The 18,772-nt window shown below is 44.6% G+C and overlaps 1 protein-coding gene across 1 annotated transcript in view; it reads right to left on the reverse strand.

The window, feature by feature from the left end:
• Positions 1–18,772, reverse strand: part of ATP10B (ATPase phospholipid transporting 10B (putative)) — a 237,458-nt gene that overhangs the window by 169,208 nt on the left and 49,478 nt on the right. The window contains exon 2 of the mRNA XM_090064914.1: positions 16,158–16,243. The gene's annotated coding sequence lies outside the window, so the exon portion shown is untranslated. The remainder of the gene's footprint in view (positions 1–16,157; positions 16,244–18,772) is intronic.

Raw genomic sequence — 18,772 nt, forward strand, 5'->3', positions numbered from 1 at the left:
TGATGTCATAGCGATAACGGAGACCTGGTGGGACTCCACCCATGACTGGACCAAGAGTATAGATGGCTATACCCTGTACAGGAGGGATTGAGTAGATAAAAGGGGTGGGGGTGTAGCTCTCCATATTAAGGAAAGCTACGCATCCCTGCAAGCTGATGTTAGTGACCAGAGTGGATGACTGGAGACCCTCTGGGTCAAAATCTGTGGGGAACACGGCACAGGGGACACAACAGTGGGAGTCTACTACAGACCTCCCACCCAAAGTCAAGAGGTTGACCAGGAGTTCGCCCAGGAACTGGCTGAGGCCGCATGCTCTAGGACCGTGATTGTCATGGTTGACTTCAATTACCCGGACATCTCATGGGAGGATCACTCAGCAAAATCCGAGCGGTCGCAAAGCTTCCGCTCGTGTGTGGATGACCTCTATCTGACTCAAGAAGCTGGGTGACAGTGACCATGATCTGATCGGCTTCACCATCTGCTGTAAAGCTGGCAAGTCAGTCAGCAATACAGAAGTCCTTGACTTCAGGAAAGCCGACTCTGACAAGCTCAGGAGGCTTGTCAGTGAGGCCCTAAGGGACCATGACCTCAGGGGGAGGGGAGTTCAGGAAGAGTGGTTGCTCCTCAAGGCAGCAACCCTCAAAGCACAAGCTAAGTCTATTCCATCTCAGAGGAAAGGCAGCAAGAGGGCACAGCAGCCCCCCTGGCTCTCCAGGGATCTAGCAGACCTCCTAAGCCTATAAAGAAAGGCCTACAAAGGATTGAGGTTGGGATTCACCTCCAAGGAGGAATATTCTGCACTGGTCTGGTCTTGCAGGGAGCAAACCAGGAAAGCCAAGGCTGCAACTGAACTCTAACTAGCTTTGAGCAACAAGGACAATTAAAAGTCCTTTTTCAGATATGTGGGGAGCTGGAGGAAAAGCAAGGGCAACATTGGACCCCTGCTGAACCAGATGGAACAACTGACAACTGAGCCCAGGAAAAAGCCAACCTATTAAATGGGTACTTTGCATCAGTCTTTCATAAGTCCCATGGGACACCCATGCCCGCTATGGAACAGGGAGGTCCGGATGAGGGTGATTCCCTGCCCTCCATAAATGCTGACCTTGTGAAGGAACACCTTGAGAGGCTGGATACCTTCAAGTAGGCCGGCCCTGACAATCTACACCCCAGGGTACTCAAGGAGCTGGCAAGCATCATAGCCCAGATCCTTTGGCATGGATCTTTGAAAACTCCTGGCACTCTGGTGTAGTTCCCAAAGACTGGAAGAAGGCCAATGTGGTTCCTATCTTCTAGAAAGGGAGGAAAGTGGATCCGGCTAACTATAGGCCCACCAGCCTGACTTCTATCCCAGGGAAGATCTTAGAAAAGTTTATTAAAGAGGCCATCCTTAATGGACTGGCCAACGCCAACATCCTGAGGGATAGCCAGCATGGGTTTGTTGTGGGTAGGTCTTGCTTGACCAATCTCATTTCCTTCTATGACCAGGTGACCTATCACCTGCAAGTTACTCAGATGCGGGGGAGGGGGAATGACTTGGCATCTATCTATATACAGATATGCCAAGTCAATACTTCTCCCCCCTTTCCCCCTAGTAACTTGAAGATACTAAAGGGTTTTATCTTCCTCTGTTGCTTGGCATTCCACTTGGAGAACTAGGTCTTTCCTGTGCTTTACAAGAAATCTGGCAAGATCTCTGTTGTCCCCTTGGACAGAGTGCTGCAGAAAGTCTCCTGTAGGTTAATATCCCTTTTCAGGCTTATCTGAGGATTGTTATCATCATAGAGAAGGCTGGAAGGGACCTCAAGAGAACATCTAGTCCAATCAGAAATTGAACCCAATTGATTTTCATTCACTCTAAGAATGAGGTTGCAATAGTTACTCTAAAAAGGCAGAAGTCAAACTTTACGTGGCCTGTTTACAAATTTTAGAAAGCAGAAGATGAAGAATCAAAGACAGGTGAAATATTAGCCCTATGAAGAATAGTATCTCTCTTAAATTTTCAGAGCTATCTCATGTTCATTTTGCCATCACATATCTATTTCTATAGGATCTTGAGTTCTGTGAAACTTTGTCAGAGAACTAATCATCTCCTATTTTCTCTTAGGCTTTTAAGTAGACTATTATAGTGCATTTCTCAGAGATTTTGATTCAAGTATAGGGATGTATCCAAATGATCAGAGGTGGATCCTGTATATCTCAATGTTTTCTACTTGTCCCTCTAGATACACAGCCCCTGCTCTCCACTTCTAATACATGCTAGTTGGACCTGTGAATATGCAAGCAATTCGCAACTGACAGTTTTAAATATTTAAAACTGTATAGATTGGGAGAAATTGTTTGCAGGAGAAAAAGACAGATTCAGTTAGCTACCTAGGGAATCATTACCATATTTACTCAATTCCAAGACAAGGATTTTTTCCCCAATTGGCATGAGGGAAAACCCTCTCATCTTAACTGCATACAAAGAAATCTCAATAAATACATTGTCTGTTGTTAAACTGCTGCCAAAAGCAGCATGTGCTCAGCAATGGAAATCAACTGTGAAACTCAGCTAACACTGAGTATGACTATAAAACCCACATTAGGCAAATACACTGATGTGAACCCTTTTTTCCCCATGTGGTCCTTAAAAAATGGATGGGTTTCCTTCCAGGGAGATGGCACTGGGCCTGGAAGTACTGAAATATCAGGCTGGCACCCTCCCCTTGGTGCCAAAAATGCTACATTTGATCTCAGCCAAAAAGGTTGAGATACTGATGGGAACCCACTACAAGGACAGGTTAGTGCAACCTATCTGAATAACATGTGCCCATTAAGTATAGTCCCTCTCACCACCAACTCTTTCAAGTCATGGTTAGCCACAACATCGCATACCCAGAATCCCTCTGCCAACTCTTCTCAGCCCAGTGCAAATTATTATAGTGGCCTGGCCCTCCACAAGGTAAAGCCTGCCCTGCACTCCAGTCTCATGAAAATTTTTGGAGCATCCCAGAACTTGGGACAAGACAATTTGGTTCTAGTCATGAGTGGGGGCTAATTTGCACATGGATTCTTTGTTGGTGGTATCTGGAGTATGCACACATAGTGAATAGTGCTAACTTGTGGAGTCATCATGGAGGGTGTGGCCACACTAATCACATGTTCCAGATTAATGTTAAATGTTAAACTTATTGTTACATCCCCTTATTGCCATACTAACTGTTAAAGTCACTATCAGCTTGTGTCAATGTAAATTGTTATGCCATTTACACATTCTCCTTCACATCTCATCAGCAAAATAAGGAGCTACACACAATTTTAGGCAAGTGTAGTAGTTAAATCTTTCTTTTATCACAAAACCAAATCAAACCATGGGGCACAAAAAGTCCAACAATGACTTTGTACCTGCCTGGATTTGTGGAGTCTCTCTCATGTGGCCCTCGCAGGAGCATGGAGTCTGCCATAGAGGTTGTCATGCTGTGGATCGCACTCTCCCCAAGGGATGCCCCAATACTTGTCTGCCATGTCTTGGGTGTTATGTTCAGTAGTGGGGTTCCCTTCAGCAGGTGACACACTGGGTGTTATCACCAGTGGGTGGTCCTGGGGCTTCACCTCCCCTATACCCCAGCCATGTGCCAGCCTCTTGGGATGGTCGGATGATGGGTGTCCAATCCTGCTTGAGTGTCATGTCCCAATCTCCTACTCTCTCTGGCCCTTGGTGTCCTGTCAGTGCATCAACTCTGTACTCTGCTTTCTTCTCAAGGGCTATAGCCCAAGGCCTGTAGGTCAGGACTTACTTACAGTTCTGACACTCTGTCTCATGGGGTTACATGTGGTGGAAAGGTGACCACAGTGATGGCTTTAGCCTGGCCACATGGAAAGTCCCTGAGTGGCCATGGGGCACTCAGCCCTTGATGTGAGTTTGGCATCCTTTTGCCTGGCCTCCAGGGCTTACAAAAAGTATCCCAAAGAAAATGATATAACAAAAATCCAGGGAGGGGCCTAAGCCTCCTCCCCACTCACAAGTCCACAGACTCCACTGTCCCTTGGTATACTCCAGTGATCTGGCTCCCTCACTGGTCTGTGAGGGGCTCCTTTAATTGGAACTGGACCCCTCCACTGGGTCTCTTGCTGGCCTCTCTCTATGGTGGTCAGAAGGCCTCTGGTTGGCATGAGGGGAGATCCTGCAGCTCCTCCCCTGCTGTGTTCCCCCAGCTGCTTCCTCATCAACAGCTTTTATCCCAGTTGGGAGGCATTTAGCAATGATGTCACTCTAATGCATCAGCTCCAGCCGCATAGAAAAGCCATTCTCTTAATGGCTTGTCTGGCCTGGCTGTCCTTATTGGAGGTGAGTTTGCCCAGTTACTGGGGTTTTTTTCCTTGGTGTCATGGCAGGCTGTCCCTGCCATGGCCCATGCCTCAGGAAAGGTATCCACCCCCGTCTTGTTGTCCCCCTGGGACAGACTTCCCTAAATATAACAATCTTCAAAAAATTTTAAGTAGAGGTGTACCGATATATTGGTATTGATCTGATATCAGACCAATGTAAAGAAAATTGCCTACGTCGGATTATCAGCCCAGTGGGGCTGATAATTTGCCTGATAAATGCCCATGGTGTGTGCAGCCACAGTGCAGCATGAAGCAGAGCTGGCAGTATGGAGAGCTGCCTCCAGCTAGTAAGCTGGAAGAGGAGTGGGGAGGGAAGGGCTGTAGGGGAGGTTGCTCACTTGGTCTCACTCAAAAAGGTTGTGCCCGCCCACGTCAAGGTATTGGAACTGGTTTGTAAAGCCAGTGCCTACAGGGGGTACTCCCTGATTTCAGCCTTTTGGCTAAGATGCAAGATGCCAATATCTGCAAAATGGAACCTTGGCTTTCAGCAAGATCTAAAGAAAGACATGACTTAGGGAAGATCCCTGGGGAAACCCTCTTGATATCTCCTCCTAACTAGACACTGAGCCATTGATGACTACTCATTGAGGACAATGATCCAACCTGTTTTATATCCACCTTGCTTTCATTTAATTTGTTAATGCAAATGTTGTTGGAAACAGTGTCAAAATCCTCGTTAAAGTCAAGGTATATCAGCTCCACTGCTCTCCCGACATCCAAAGAACCTGTCACCTTATCATAGGAGTAATTGTGATGGTAGGTATGATTTTCTCTTGGTCAGTTCATGCTGGCTGTTCCACAACATTCTGTTTTTCTCTTGTGCTTCAGAATATATTCTTTGAATGGCTGAGAGAATAACCAATGAGATTTGAGGTGTTCTAAGTCTTATTTAAAAGTTACCATTCCTGGAGCATTCAATTTCTAGGCGAGTAAGGTAGACAGAATGAGTGTTCCAAGGACTGGGAATAAGCTGACTGGGAGCAGACGGCCGGTTTGCCTACAGAAAAGGTGAGAGAAAACCAGTGGCAGCTGAACCCTGATGAGAAGTTCTAGACAGAAAACTAAAGGCTAGCTCAGAAGGAAGTTTAGTAGAAGTAATCTAAAGAGAATGATACATGAAAGAATCTCTGAACCGGGTTCTTGGGTCTAATACCATACCACACTCACGTAGGTAATCATGGATAAAGCAAAGGAGGAACAGACCAGACTTTTCTCTGCCCTCCTGATTATTTGCATTTGCCATATCTGCCAATGTGGTGAGGGTGGGAGGTGGGGGAAACTTCCCCCACCTCCTGCCCTCACTGGCAGTTGGCCACATTTATCTTCAGGCTGCTGTAACTTATACGTACTTAGACTCAGTGCACAACCTGCTCAAAATTGTGAGACTGCATCATGATTACACCTCCTGCCTGACTTGTGCAACGTCCTCTACATTGTCAAGTTTCTTTGTCTTTAAGATCAATGTCTGTGGCAAAGATATTGTAGAAGTACTTTCCATCAACTTCTGTTTCATGAAATCATTATTCTTTGGGGAAAAAAGCATACTGAAAACAACAGTTCTATTCTATGCCAGTTTTACTTGTGTAATATAAAGATTGATATAATGAGGCATTAACAGATGCATTCATGAAGATGAACAATCTGATCCTTTTAACCTTATTAAAAGAAATAACAAAGTAACAATAAATCAAGACAGTGCACTTAAAAAGATTCTTTACTGATTAGACAGATATACCAGCATTTTAATGACTCACTCTATTTTGCTAGTCTATTCCTCCTTAGAGAAATGGGTAATAAGAAAGGTATACGACTGCAAAGCATTGTTATCCTTAAATCATCAGATTGCCAAACATACATTACATAAACTGTGGCAAGTAGCTCTTTAGAACAAGCAAACAGTTCATTAAAAAAAATCATCATACTTCTATTTGAGTCAGTCCTCTAGTATGAGATAGGGGCTGGATTAAATTGTTGGAGGCTGACAGAAAAGAGCAAACCTGACAGCACACAGTTTTCATGCACTAGCAGAAATACATCAATTCAAGATGATACCAACATTGCAAATGAATATGATGCAACACACTTCAGAAGAAACATTTAGTACTTCCGTTCTTTGTAACTGGTATGTGCATGCAGAGCATTATCAATTCTAAAAATGAAGACAAAGGTAAGGCCAGATGTATGGATAACTAAGAAAGGTAGTGCACCTTCTGCATAGCGTGCAGAATATAAGGCACTCAGAATCTAAGAGGATCCAGTCCAATATAATACCACAAATGCCAATCATTGGCTTTTAAGATAAAACAAAATCCACCTTTAGTAAATCATGGATAGGTTTGGTGGCTAACATATGCCACAGAATAGAGTGTAGCCTATGCTACCATAGCTGTTCTACCTAGCATGGTTAGCAGCAGCAGTGAAGCAGCATGGGTTCTGGCACATGCCAGCAAACACATGATAAACCCTCTGGGGACTTTGGGTACAATACTTTATGATTAACACATGCTGAAGTCTGCTGCTATGGGTATGTGCAGTGATATAACTAGGGTGGGGAGACTGGGGAAGCAGCCCCAGATGCCAGCTTGCAGGGGTGCATAGAACGAAACTACTTTCAGGGCAGCTACACAATCAGGCTGGTGGCACAAGCAGCATCTGGAAGTGGATGCTACCACCACATCACAGCTGCCCTGGGCATCCGGCTTGCATTGCTATGCTTCTGAGCACATGCTAATAGTACCTTTACCATTGTTAACTGTGCTAGCTGGGACAAGTATACTAATGTGCAGCGATCATATCTTTATTTGATGCACAGACATACCCTGTCTTAAGGAGTTATGCTGATTAATTTTTCACAGCTCAGAAAGGTCCAAATTTTGTGGTAATGTTCATGCAACCTGGCAAAGTGAAAGGAGAGGACGCAACTGAGCTAGTCCCTAACTTTAAACCCTGAAAATTCCATGAGGCTCAAACTAATCAGAAGTTTTTATTCCACATCCTCTTCATCCTTCTGAAATTAACAAAGGTGTCATTTAATGATCACCTGAAGGTAAGTTTCATTATTGCTTATGCCAGTGGTTATCAACTGGGGTATGCGTACCCCTATGGGTACTTAAAAAGGTCCTAGGGGGTACTCAGACCTAATGTGGATAATAAATGCCATGTGCATGTGCACAGCTGCAGTGCAGCACCCAGGCGGCCAGAAGAGCAGCTGGGTCTGGCTGATGAGTATGTTGTGAGGGAAGGGGCCAGGGAAGGGGAGAGGGGACAGATCAAGGCCCCAGCGTTGGGGGAGGCAGTGGGGATGGGGCAGGGGGAGGCAGGGTGCCAGACTGAGGCATGTGGGGGGACAGCTCTGGTTTTGCAAGTACCCCAAGAGAGCATGGGGGGCATATGCCCTCAGATCTGCATGAGGCAAGGTGGGATATCATGGCTGGCTGGTGCCAGGGACATGATGGGCTCTTTCCTGTGGGGGCTGGGCTGGATTGCACTCTGGGCGGGCAGCAGTGGTGCTGGAAGGGGGCTATCGGAAGGGTTGCAGTCACCCCAAAATTTGCTGTAGCCCCCCGATAGCCTCCTCCCAGCACTCCTGCTGCCTGCCCCCAGCACAGCTTGGTTTAGCACCCACTGGGAACAGCCTGGCACTGGCCCCAGGCTGAAGCTGCAGTGCACCCCACCCTGTGTGCACATCTCGGGACACCTGCCCCCCGTGCCCTCCCAGGGATGCAAGTAGTGGCAGGAACAAGGGCAGAGTGCAGGACAGTGCCACAGTTCATCCAGGGGGCAGCATGAGGGAGGGCCTTGAGAGGGCACAGGGGCATGAGCCTCTGGATCTGCACAGGGAAGGGCAGGCTACTGCTGTGAGCTGGGGCTGGGGCAGCACTGGGTTCTTCCCAGCAGGTGCTGGGCCAGACTGAGCTGAGGTGGTGGTGATGTTGGGAGAGGGCTACAGGAGGGCTGCAGCCACTCCAGGATTTGATGTAACCCACCCTGACCCCCCTCCCAGCACCGCCACTGCCTGCCCCCAGTTCAGTGTGACCCAGCCCCTGCCAGGAACAACCTGGTGCTAGGCCCAGCCTGCAGCAGCAGCCCGCCCTCCCCCATGCAGATCTGGGGGTACATGACCCCGTGCCCTCCTGGGGGTGCACATAGCTGCAGTAGCTGCCCCCCGCATGGCTCTGTCCTGAGCCACACCGTGGGTGGGCAGCCCATGCCCCTGGCCCAGCCCCACTTCCTTCCCTACTGCTAGGCCATCCCACCTTCACTCCATGTGCAGATCTAGGGGCACATGTCCCCATGCCCTCCTGGGTTGTGTGCGCTGGTGGGAGCTGCCACCCCTTCCTCACACCCCCAAGATGAGCTACTTGTGGCACCATCCCATGCTGTGCCCCAGCTGTGCAGCCCCAACCCCACTCCCTCCTTCATTGCAGGGGCCTCAATTCCCGCCCCCCACCCCTTAAAACAAGAAAAAAATATAAAGGGGCACCTGAGCTGGAACTTGAGAGAGAAGGGGTAGACTTGTAAAAAAAGGTTGAAAAACCCTGGTTTATGCTAAGAAGAAGAATGTAAAGAGATTAGGAAACAGATAGAAGGAAGAGAGAGGGGAAAGGGAATGGGGGTCTCTTGCAGTTTTTTTAAAAACAGTATTTCAAGTTTCCAAGATTAATTTTACCTTAATGATAATATTGTTGCAGAGACTGGCAAATTTCATTAACATAATCATCCTTCCCAAGCAAATCATTGTAACTTCCTCCACCTTCCATACACAAAAACAAAACTTCACAAAGAAGATAGAAGGAGATAGGTCCATTACACAGGCTGAAAAAGCTGGAGGATATTGAAAATTAGCTTGATACTGCTCTGTCTGAGCTAGCAGTTTTGCTGTTTTTAAGAAACGTAAAATAAGTACATTGTATTAAAGAAACTCTCCTGGTTGTATCACTGATTGTTATGTCAAGTGTTCAGCTAAAGAAGAAACTAGGTATATTCTTGTTGTTAGAGTTAACACTACAGTATTTACATGGGGGCTTGTAATCATGTTCATCAGGTGCAATGGAAATTTTCCCACATGTAAATACTCAGCTGAACTTGAATTTTGTATACTTCAAAATTTTATCTGGAATATTTTTGTTAGTAAGTATATTATGGAGTCTGAGTCAGTGGAGGTATTGTCCACCATTATTCTGGCCTGTTAGATAAAGAGACAAACACTTCTTCTGCTAAGATGATAAACATTTGCCCTGTTATGAAATGACTCTGAACTTGAAAGGATACAGGATGCTGAAATATAATTATATTGAAATGGGACACAGGCTGGACTAATCTCATGTTTGTATATCATTGTTAAAGTGATTTTTCTAAAAATATGTAAGCTTTTGGTGCTTTAATCAGCATCAGTACCCAGCATTAATATGCAATCCTATAAAAACAAAATGAAATGTACTGCAGCGATATAGTGTGAGGGCTGTAATAGAAAACATATAGGGGTAAGCATTAAAACATTCTAAGCTGTCAGAGCATTCTGTTACACGGTACAATTTTAAAAGTGAATACACAGTACCTTAGCATTGTCCTTTAACTTTTTTCCTGGACATAACAAAAGATAAGAGAATTGGAGTCTACAAGGAAAGAGAGAGGAAGCTCCAGGTGCTGTTTTCAATTGTCGTTTTCTTGTTGCAAAAAAGACTAATTGGTTGTTCATTCACATGCTCTGGGAATTTCCCTATCTGCAGTTTTGTGCATCTCACCTTGTAACTAAACTCTTCCATCATCTCCAGTTAAATATTACCAATATTCTTATTTCATTGTTAATACAACTATTATGGTCCACAGCTACACAGCAGAATACCATAACGTAAGCTGACTGTTGCACTATCTGGAGTAATAAAGATTATCTTTTCTGAACCCAATGAGCAGAATGAGAATTTATGTTTTAATGGATTGGAGGGGTTTAAGATTTCACCTACAGTGTAAAACGTTAACAGAAAATGTTAGTTTTAAAAGTCACCAAGATGAGCTCCCCAAATTAAAAATGAAATTTTCTATTTTTCCGCTCTACTTCTTTCCAATATGGATTACTTGTTAAAAAAAAATCCTATTTTGTCTATTTAAAACCTGCACATGTGTACAGACCCTGGAAAAATTAAAAAGTCAAATCAGCGATGCATATTAATGCTGCTTTTTGTGTTACTGAAGTCTGCAGCAATGTTTACTGTTTCGAGGGGAGTTTATAATTATGCAAATTGCTAAGCAGTCTGCATAATGTACAACATATTTGGGTTCACTGGCTAGAAGTCGAGATACATTTCTGTAATGCTGCTTGTATTCTATGCAATTCAGTTTACATTTCTTATGCTCCACTGCTTGGTACCTGTGTCTTCAGTAGCAGCCAATGCCTTTCAGCTTTTATATGCTACCTCAGTACCTTTGCAGACTTTTGGCTTTAAGAAATTGCTTAAATTATTTATATGTGCCAACTAAACATTTTGCAAAGCAGTGCAACATTTTGATAGCACCAGAGTTGCTAAAATATAGTTAAGAGTCTGTCACCATTTCCATTATAAGCTCAATTTTTCAGGGACCAATATAACTCTGACACTGTGAAAGTTGTTCTAAGCTGCCTATGGAGTTATTTTTTAAATCAAAGTTTGTCTTAAGAAAACAGCTTTTTCACCACCGCCTTTTCCCCATCACATTTTAAGTTTTTAGCTATAGTTAACTGCTTTTTATTCCTATTTCCAAATGTCTGCATCACTGCAACCTTGGTTGTGAAAGGAAGTTCTGAGAGGTCAACTATGGGTGTCCTACCGACACTATGCCTAGTTTTTGGCTACGACAGATGATGCAAGAATAATGCAAGGGTAATTTCTGCAAAGTATGAAGCTGGAAATGCTCATTAAACCCTCAAGGCTGCATTACCCTGCTGATGTTACAAATATCAGATATTACCCAGGTAACTGACTCCCAAAAGTCTGCTAAACAAATGCTGATTAAAAACACCTATAGATCAGTGGTTTTCAGCCTTTTATGTATCAGGACCCGTTTGTAACCATTGATGGTCAGTCCTAACCCAGTGCCCTTCACTTCTGACCTGCTAGCCCCAGGCTCCAACCTCCCATTGTGTGGGGCCGGGAGTGGGTGTGTGGGCCAAGGGGCACCCCCAAGCAGCCTCTTGCAGGCTAGAACTCTGCCAGCCTGCAAAGGAAAACCCATGGTTTTCCACATTTTTCTCCTTTAAAGGAGAAACCATTTTTAAAATTTGTTGATCCATTTTTAAAGTCTGTTCATGAACCTTTCATATATTCTTGAAATTCATTTTTGGTCATGACCCCTGGGTTGAGAAATGCTGCTATACATGATTTTTGGTACCAGGCAGGTATAAATTTTCTTCATTTGAAATTCCCACCTTCAGCTCACTCTTTGTCAGATTCTTACTACATTCAGGCTTGATTGAGTCTGCTCCAATGTGCTGGATTTCCTGCGTGTCAGAGAAGGCTCCATGCGCATGTATAGGAGCCCACAGATTTTGAAGAAGGGTAAGACTTCTGAACCATTTGCATCTGCTACTTTTACTGCCAGTACTAATTTTCCTTAACATGCACTTAACTTGTAGTAATAATGTATCATGTGCAGCAAGTCTATCTAGGTAGAGAACATAAGCAGTGTGCACATTCAGAAAGTTTAGCCAAACCCTTGTCTAGGTCCAAAATGGCTGATTTTGTACCAAAGTGATACAGCCTCCCTATACCTGAGAGACTTATAGGTTGACTCCTATAAATACTTCTGATACATGTGATATGAGGGTGCTTTTAATTAGTGTGGCTCATTAATTAAAGCGCCCAGCACTATGCCCTACAGCATGTGTAAAAATGAAGTTTGTTCTTTGAAACAGCGGGACAGGGGTCTCACTGCTGGGCTCTGTCTTCAATTCTGACAGATTTGCTAGTGTTTCACATTTTAATCCTAACTTCTGAGGTTTTGGAAGTTAGTCTCCTTCACCCAACAAAAATGATACTTTATTTCAGCAGTTGCAGGTTTCAGGATCAAAAGACATTTAAGTCTGTGTCCTTTCTATATACATTCAACCTGCAGCTCAGGTGAATACTTTTAGGAGCTCACTAATTAGACCAATTATTAACCACCCTCCAAGCTCAGTGCGTAGATTGTGCTGTGCAAACTGTGAGCACTTATACACACGCAGGGAGGCTGCTCTGACACGCTGTAACTCTAGTGCACCAGAGCAAACTTAATTAATCGAGCCTGCCGGAGTGTGGAATTTACTGTGCTCCAGCAGACTCCAGCATCATGCGTATTGCACTGAAAAATGGCAGTGGGGCCCTTTAAACTAAAGCTTGTTCAACAAGTTTTAGTCCAAAGTGCCCTACCACCATTTTTCAGCATGGGGATGCTGATACATGTGATGCTCCGGGTGCTTTTAATTAGCATAGCTCTCAGAGCTGTGGTAATTAAAGCACTCCCTTCCCTCCCCCACCTCCCAAAGTACATCTATAAATGCCCTAGGTTATTTCTGACTTGAACCCAGAAACACTAAATCTGTCTTACAAGTTTTTACACTGTATCTATAAAGCTGCAATAACTTCTTCAATTACATTAGTGACTGTACATTTTCCATAAGTTTTCCAACTTTTGTTGTTACTTAAGTGTCTGTGAAGTCTTCCAGGCTGTTGTAAATAATGTATTGATTATGTCTAAGTAGAGGTGTTCAAGAAGTCTAAGGCAAAGCAAACAAAACTCTGGCTTGCATCTACCAATGCATCTCAAGCAAGACCCAGGATGTCATCCTCCCACTTTACAGGCTTGGTGAGGCCTCAAATGGAATACTGTATCCAGTTCTGGGCTCTGCAATTCAGAAAGGATGTGGAGAAGCTTGAAAGGGTCCAGAAGAGAGCCATGCACATGATTAGAGGACAAGAGAGCAGGCCTTATGAGGAGAGGGTAAGAGCCATGGGACTCTTCAGACTCGGTGGCAGCCTATAAGTACATAAGAGGTGTGCATCAGGAACTGAGAGAATGTCTGTTCACCTGGGCACCCCATGGGAAGACTAGGTCCAATGGTCACAAACTCTTGGAAGATCATTTTAGGCTGGACATAAGGAAAAACTTCTTTACTGTCTGAGTCCCCAGGGCATAGAATAGACTCCCCCCCAGAGGTGGTGCATACACCTACTCTGGACACTTCAAAAAAAAAAGACTTGAGTGCCTATCTTGCTGGGATCATTTGACCCCAGCTGACTTCCTGCCCCATGGGCAGGGGGCTGGACCCAGTGATCTTACGAGGTCCCTTCCAGCCCCAATGTTTATGAAATCTATGAAATCTTTACAAATGCCCAGATGAGGTAGGTGGAATCTGCACGTTGAGTGATAATACCAGGCAGTGGCTCATAGGTGGCTGCAAGGAATGAGGTAGGGGGTTGGAAACAGGGGCTTCACTGCCTTGGGTCGCTGACAGCCTGGAGCAGAGCTAGCCTGGCACATGGGCAGGCCACATGAACTCTGGCCAGTGCTAGAGCACTGCTCTGGGAAGGAGGGGGTGGGGTGAACACAATGCCACAATGCTCCATGGGATGTTCGTGGAATGCAGCCTACTGTGAGTTGCGATGGGATGTAGTACAGATGTTTGTTACAGTGGTCTAACCTACAGCAGTGAAGTTTGATATCACATCCATCCAGGGCTATCTTTGAGTGGGATCCATAAGTTTTACAGTGCTCTGTGTACCCATACCATTTCTTCAGTTATGGCTGTAGAGCACTTTCTGTGTGCCAACTGTGCAATAACTGTAACTTCTGTATCTGGCCTATGTTGACAGAGTGGTTGGAAGAAAAAAATCAACTTCTGTTTTCTGGACTAGCTTTTCTGATCCCATGGAATCACTCCAGTCAGTCAGGTAAGGAAGATTATGCAACTCATTGTAGTATGGAAAATTTCTTTGAGTCAATGTAATATCTTTTATTAGACCAACTGACTAGTTGGAAAAAAGTTCTTAGCAAGCTTTCAGGCACAATTACCCTTCTTTAGGCATAGAAAGTATCTGCTTTTCTGAGACTCCACGGAAATGAGAGAAGCTAAAAGTGTGACAGGATATCAGGGAGAATGTAAATAGGTAGAAATTAGGAAGACAAAAGGTAAAGCAGTGAAGGGAGGGGGGAAAAAAGCAGGGTGAAAAAAAGACAAACCTGAGTAAGGGAGATTCTACAGTGGTAGTAATTCAAGGTAGAAAAGAGACTGTCTGTGAAAAAGGGAATACAAGCAATCCCCGGTTAACACTGTTTCGCTTCACGCTATTTCACTATAGTGCTCATTTTACATTGATACCAGATTTCACTTGGCGCTCAGCAAATTTCATTATAATGCTCATGGGCATCATACAGCTGGCACTGAAATGGACACTAATCCTGGCAGTCTTGATTCTGATGATTTTGGTGGCTTTAAAAAGTGAAAGTTGGTTTCGCTTAACGCTTGGTTTTTCAGGATTCAATTAAGAGCACCAAGTGGGGGTTGCCTGTAGCTGAAAATTAGGAAGACAAAAGGAAGAAAAGTAGGGAGGGGAGGGGAGAAAGTGGTGGGGGGGTGGCGCAGGGAAAGAAGTGTAGGAGGTCAGGTTTGGCAGGTACCTGGTGAATCAGATGTCAGGCAGATTGTAATGTGTCATAAATACAATGTCTATATTGAATACACAATTTTTTGTATTCAGTAGATTTATGAAGTAAAGTTCATAGGCTCATCTATGAAATGTGTTCTGTAAGTTCCCTTTGAGGATCAGAACTGAGAGATCAAAGAGGGAGTGATTGTCTTGTGAGCAATGTGTCCCACAGGTAGTTGGGAATTCTTGTTTTTGATAGATTCCTGGTGTGCGTTCATTCTGGTATACAGTTGTTGTTTGGTTTCTCCTACATATTTTCCTTCAGGGCATTTGGTGCACTGGATGAGATGTATTACATTTCTGGAGGTGCAGGTGTAAGATCATTGTAGTATGAAATTTTTCCCTTGAACTATCCTCTGGAAGTGGTGGGAAATTGATAGACAGTATGTTTTTGTGTTATCTGCTGAATCAATAGGAAATATCTGTTTTGTAGGCAAGTTCTTAGGCTCTCCTTCTACATTTATGACCTTCTTTAAACACTTTTGGAAGCCACTTTAGCTACCCATTTTAAAGGGCAAAATGTATGTTGCTTTTCCCTTGTGTAATTGCAGAAGGAATACAAATGGTCTTGCTTCAGAGGATAAGCCAAACTTTGACTCTTGGGGCTAGGATGCAATTTTCCTCATAGAAAGGTTATTCCTTAATTGTTCATTACATGGCTTCTTGTGCCTTCTAGCTACTAGAGACAAGATAACATCAAACTAGTCTGAACATGGATCTGAACCTGTATTGCTATGGTTTTACTAAGCTAAAACCTAGTGGACAGAAACCCTTTAGTGACGAGAACATTTTACAATTTGCAGAACTAGCTATCAACACCTTCCCTCTCTCTCTTTCTTCACTCTTAGTTATTATTTCAGTTTCCTGTTAACTTCAACTGTAAATTAACTTAACATTTTACTTGTTACTGCGCTATGGAGAAGGTCAGAGAATATGCTATCCTGCTTGGCTTTCCATGTGCTTTTATTTAATCCTGTGACTGCCAACAGAGCTGCTTGTGCAGAGCAAAGGACAGAATTAATAACCCTTTGGCTACGTATCTGATATTGAGCAGAGATAGGCAATACCCTTCATTTGGCATTGCACCACAACTGCGTAAATTTAGGTAGGAGTTTCTAGGAGACTTACCCAAATCTCTGCCGTGCCAAGAATGTAGATACCATACGATGTGGCAGTCCCTGCCCAAATGAGTTCACAATCCGAATATAGAGAAGCTGGCAAGAGGGAAGAAAGAAAGAATATTCTAAGTTTACAGAGGAGGAACAGACACATAGCTATTAAATGAGTCACCCAAGGTCATTCAAGGAGACTGTAACCCTGGGGTGCCTGTAGAGGTGCAGGGACACTCCACTGACATGCTGTAATTACACAGCATCAGAGCAGACTCAGTTAATCAAGTCTGATGAAGTCTGCTAATTAGCATGCTCCAGCAGCCTCCATATTGTGTGCATTCAGCATTTCCATGCTTCAGGATGGTGGTGGGGGTGCTTAGAGCACTCCCACCATTATTTGGAAGTATGGGATCTGAATACACAAGGCACTGTGAGCTCTCAGAGCCGCTCTAATTAAAGTGCCCCCCCCCGCCCCCCCCCCACATCGGAGCACGCGTAAAGACACTCCTGGGTTCTAATTCTGGCTCTGGAACAGAGTCTAAGTTAGAACTCAAATCACAGATCTTGCTTCTTGTGAGTCTCCCAAAAAAGTGCCTCAACACACAGGGCATGTCCTAAAGATCTAAGAGAGAATGTTGGGAATAAAGATTACAAGTGTCAGATACCTGGACTTGTTTCCCATGGTCAGTAATCCAGCACACATAGTTTCATCACTGCTTGCTCATTATACCTGCAAGACTGCAGTATCCTACTGAACTGGAGATTATTCTTTCCCATGCAAAAAGGCTCTTGCAATCAGCCATGTTTCTTAGATGTCAGCCAAAATGGCTCCCAGCAGAAGTATCTGCATCAATGGGTCTAGGCAACCAATAAAGCCAATTCAAAAGTTAGACAAGAAAAATGATAGGTTTCGGAACAATTGCAGTGTCACTTTCTAGATGACAAAAGCAATGAAAGAAAACTACTTTGGATTGAGAAACTGAAAGTGGGATTGTGTGCTTTCACAGGGACTGAGCATCAGGGTTTAAACACAGTCTAACGAATCTTTCTGTGGCAGTGTACCTTTGGGTGCTTGCCACTTTAAGGGCAGGTGCCTGATTAAGGTGGCCATTTTAAAACAAAGGTCAGCCAGGCAGAGCCAGCAGTGTTTTGCTTGCAGCCAAGGCAGCAATATCACCTGGCTAAGCTGAGGCTCACAGCATCCTGGAGGTAAAGGCAGGAGCTAGGGGGATGGCTTGAAGGCACCTTGGTCCTGGGCATGACCTAAAACTGCACTCTGCTGGGTAGGGAGGCCTGGTAGGACTGCCAGTGGCATGGCAGCCCCACTCAAATACCAGAACCATTCACCTCTCTGGTGAAAGGCGGGTCAGGGTGCCTTAATAACCCTTAGCCCCCATAATACTGTGGGTACAAGGGCCAGGCCCAGATATGGTCACCTGAGCCCTAGGGGGTGTAAGACCCCAGCAGAGGAAAGGGGTCAGGCACGACTGAGACCACCTGAGCCCCCATAGGGGAGTAAGACCTCAGAGGCCCCAGGGAGGGGATAGTTGAGTGGCCCCAGAGAGAGGGCAGTAGTGCTGCCTGCCCAGAGCAGAGTATATCTTTACTGCCTGAGGGACTGGATGTAACTTGGAGTTGAGCAGGGCTGTGGGATGGTCTGAAGGGCAGCCACAGGGGGTGTGCTGAGTTGAATTGAACCAGAGTATGCCTGAAGGACAACACATAGGCCAACCCCTATAAGAGTGTGTAGTAAGTGTGTAACTGCCCCAGGAGGGACCAGGGCAAACCTAGGCCAAGTCGGGTTATTGGCTGGCCACTACCCAGGTGAGGGTCATGGGAGAGACCCAAAAGACTTGGATAAGCCCCAAGGCCTATGGGATCACTCCAAGAGGGAGCAGGGCAGAGGGGAGGGGGCACAGTATCGTGTGGTGAGAAAGGCGGCCTGTGAGAGAAAATTCTGTTTTCAAAATAGAATTATTTGCATGCTCATTCTTTTTTTTCTTCCACATTTGTAGTTTTATATTACCAAATAAATTGTTTTGTAGTTAATTCTTTAAATGATTGATTAATCCTTAGCAGAATTTTGGGGTGCTTATAGACATATTCTGGGAGGTAGGAGGAGAGTTTTAATTAGAAAGCTGTGCTGTAAAAGTACCCGAGCATCACATGTATCAGCATCCCTGCGCTGAAAGATGGCAGCAGGGCACTTTGGACTAAATGAGCTTTAGTCCAAAGTGCCTTGCTGCCATTTTTCACCGTGCAGGCGCTGATACATGTGATGTGGAAGGCTGTTAGAGCACATTCATTTCCACACTCCATCAGACTCAATTAATTGAGTCTGCTCTGATGTGCTAGATTTAAAGCACATTGGAGCAGGCTTGCTGCACGTCTATAGGAGCCTCTAGATTTTACAAGATTTATTTCCTCAGAAGGTTCATGCTTAAATTTCTCATCTGTGCTCAGAAATGCATGTCTGGGTGCCTGTACTCATGTAGAGGTGCTGCTCTGATGTATTATAATTACTGCACATGGGAACAGACTTGATTAATCAAGCCTGCTGGAGTGTGCTAATTAAGCCTCCACATCTCATTCAACATCCCCGCACTTAAAAATGGTGCTGGGGGGACTTTA

The sequence above is a fragment of the Crocodylus siamensis genome, chromosome 10 (genome assembly GCF_052110815.1).
Source record: "Crocodylus siamensis isolate JL-2025a chromosome 10, ASM5211081v1, whole genome shotgun sequence".
NCBI classification, from domain to species: domain Eukaryota; kingdom Metazoa; phylum Chordata; order Crocodylia; family Crocodylidae; genus Crocodylus; species Crocodylus siamensis.